This window comes from Ipomoea nil, unplaced genomic scaffold, assembly GCF_001879475.1.
Source record: "Ipomoea nil cultivar Tokyo-kokei standard unplaced genomic scaffold, Asagao_1.1 scaffold0202, whole genome shotgun sequence".
Lineage (NCBI taxonomy): Eukaryota > Viridiplantae > Streptophyta > Magnoliopsida > Solanales > Convolvulaceae > Ipomoea > Ipomoea nil.
The window spans coordinates 249,927-252,987 of NW_017616630.1; the positions used below are offsets into that span (position 1 = coordinate 249,927).

Consider the following 3,061-nt stretch of genomic DNA (forward strand, 5'->3'; position numbering starts at 1 on the left):
CCTTTGTTAATCTGTTATATATAAATGTAATCTGTTGTGCGTTAGTAAGAAGTTCAAATTTGTGAAGTGGATTCCCTGGTTATTATTTATAAGCCGTTTCTGTGCTAGGAGTAAAACTGGGCACCATAAAGTGGATTCCTTGGTTAATATTTATAAGTTGCTGCGCATTAGAAGTAAAAAAGAGCACCGCAAAGTGAATTCCTTGGTACTTATAGTTAATTTGGAGCCATTGCGTGTTAGTAATGTGATGTGAAATGTTTTCCTTGGTTCACCGAGCACCTCCTTTACAAGGTGTTGCTTGCCTTTTTTACTTGTAAACTTGACTAATAGAAAGGTACAAGGTGTTGCTTGCCTTTTTTTACTTGTAAACCACTTGTAAACTTGACTAATAGAAAGGTTATGGAGCTGAGAAGAAATTTCTGTTGTTTGAATGCCCTGTTGAATTTGGCAAAGTCTTGAGGACTGAGTTCCTTATTTGGTGTTCTAATTATGGGATAATCTGCCGGAATTTTTTCAGCAATTTCCCAAATTTTATTTTGTGGCAGTATTTTGTGTAAATTTGCATAATATGTGGAATTCATGATTATAATGTGCGACTATGGGACTAGAATGGTTTAGCCACTGTTTGGATGATTTGGATGAGAACTAATGTAAAACTTATTTACTACATAAACACTTGAGCTGTTGTTTATCATGTTTGAATAGGCTTGTGGAAAAGTGTTTATGGCCCTTGAAAAAAGTTTTTTAAGCTTAATTTTCTGTGTTTTTAAAATCAATTTATTAGAATAGGTTTAAAACTATTTTTATAAAAGGCCATTTAGTGACAACGTCATATTGAGTTCAATGAAGATTGGAAGTTGGACAATGTTTATCTTTAACAAGCAGTTATTTAAGCTGTTTTCACAAATTGAGACTTTATACATTCAATATAATCCAAAATGTACAACTTTGGTTGAGCCCAACCTCAATTTTTTGACAATTACTTTTGCAAATATACAAGATTATTAGCATACCGTTGCTTGATAAGTGATGACAGTTTTACATTTGAAGCATAGGAACTGTCAATTCAAGTTTTTGAAGTTGAGAGGGGTAGAAAGACCAGAGATGGCTTGAAATGTGTACTGTAAATCATGTTCTGGTTATTCCTTACCCTATACATGGTCACATAACCTCGATGGTTCAACTCTCAAAGCGTTTAGCCTCAAGAGGAGTTGGGGTGACAGTCATTACCCTAACATCAACTAGTGCATGCATACAGGTAAGTTCAAGCCTAATCAGGATTGAGGCTATCCCCGATGGTGTGAAACCAGATTCTGGCTTTGATGCCATTTCTGACTGGCTCTAGGACTTAGTCTCCAATAACTTGGCTGAGATCATGTCTAAAGTCATTGGTTCTGGGTTTTTTTTTACCACTGTGGTATACGACTCAATCATGCCATGGGTGGCTGACTTAGTGCACCAGCTAGGCCTAAGAGCTGCTGCATTTAACAGCCAATCATGTGCTGTTTTTGCAGTATACCATCATACTGATCAGGAGAACTTGACTGCTCCAACTGAAGGATCAACCGTGTCACTGCCTTCAATGCCACCATTGGGGTTGAATGATCTGCCATCTTTTGTTCGCAATAAGAGCTCATTTCTTCCCTACTGTGGTTCGTTTTGAGCAAAAATTTGAATACGCAAAAAGCAGATTGGCTCTTGTTCAACACTTTTGATGAATTAGAAAAGGAGGTATGCTTATCTCTCTGCTTAGATATTTTAGATTATTGCTACAGTTTTATCTTGAAAATGAAATTGATGTTCTATGTAGCCCACCTCAAGTGTTTATTTTTATTCCATTGAAGCAGTTTATTTTAAACTATTGGTCAATTTTGGGTTGCTGGGTTTAATTTCAACATTCACAATAAGAGATAAACTGAAAAAGAGGGACCTATATACTATATTCCCAAAATATCCTTAGTTGGGATCAAATCTTGACCTACAGGCCTCCCTAGAAGTGGATTAAAATGAAGATTGCTTAACTTTGGAAGTGGATTAAAATGGCTGCTCTCAAACTCATTTGGACATGATCTCTTGTTCTTTAAACTGTTGAACTCAATTGTAGTTGGTTTTGGTAGATTGAAAGATTGCTTAACTTTTCATTATTTTACCTGGCCACTAAACAAGAACCTTGGTTTAATGTATGTTTAACAAGTACTTGCTTGATTCTCTTAGGTACTGGAGTGGATGGCTAGCCAATTTTCACTCAAAGTCATTGTTATCGGGCCACTACTTCCATCAACGTACCTAGACAAGCGAGTAAGAGACGATGACAACTATGGCCTGAGTCTTTTCAAGTCAAACAATAATGACTGCATGGAGTGGCTTGACTCCCAGGAAACTGGTTCGGTTGTGTATGTATCTTTCGGGAGCTTAGCCAACTTGAAGGACGAGCAAATGTGTGAAGTTGTGCAGGGCTTGATCCAAAGCAAATTCCTATGGGTGGTCTGGTCCTCTGAGCAAATGCAATCACATATACTATCAACACATTTAACCATATGAAAATTGAATACTTGGTAATGGTAATGTGTTTTGGCGACAGTATTTTTAAATGTTTGGTAGTAGGGTGGAATTGGAATGATTACCAATATTAATGTTTGGTTGTGTATGACTCTATAATGGGAATAAATGTTTTAAAAATACAAAAATAAAAAATCAAGGTAATTGATATTAATATAATGACATTCAAAGCATCAATATGGACAAAAAAATCAAAACAAAAATCTAAAAATACTAATCCATATTTAAAAATTAAATTACCAATAAGATGGAATGATATCCATTTTTAATTAGGGAATGAGATTTTTAATTGAAGGGATATTTAAATCTGTTTTAAAAAGTTGTCAACCAAACACTATAATTTTTATTCTCATTCCTAATGTGTAAACCCATGAACCAAACCAAAGACATCCTAATATGATGCGAACCTGGTTGGCCTAATCTTCTCTTCACACTCCAATTACAAAAAATATTGTAGGATGGTTTATTCGGTTAGGTGAATTTGAATTGAAGGTTTGATTTA

At 35.3% G+C, this 3,061-nt stretch overlaps 1 pseudogene; it reads left to right on the top strand.

The window, feature by feature from the left end:
• The first annotated feature begins 500 nt into the window (after window positions 1-500).
• Window positions 501-2,556, top strand: LOC109189091 (annotated as a pseudogene).
• The last annotated feature ends 505 nt before the right edge of the window (window positions 2,557-3,061 follow it).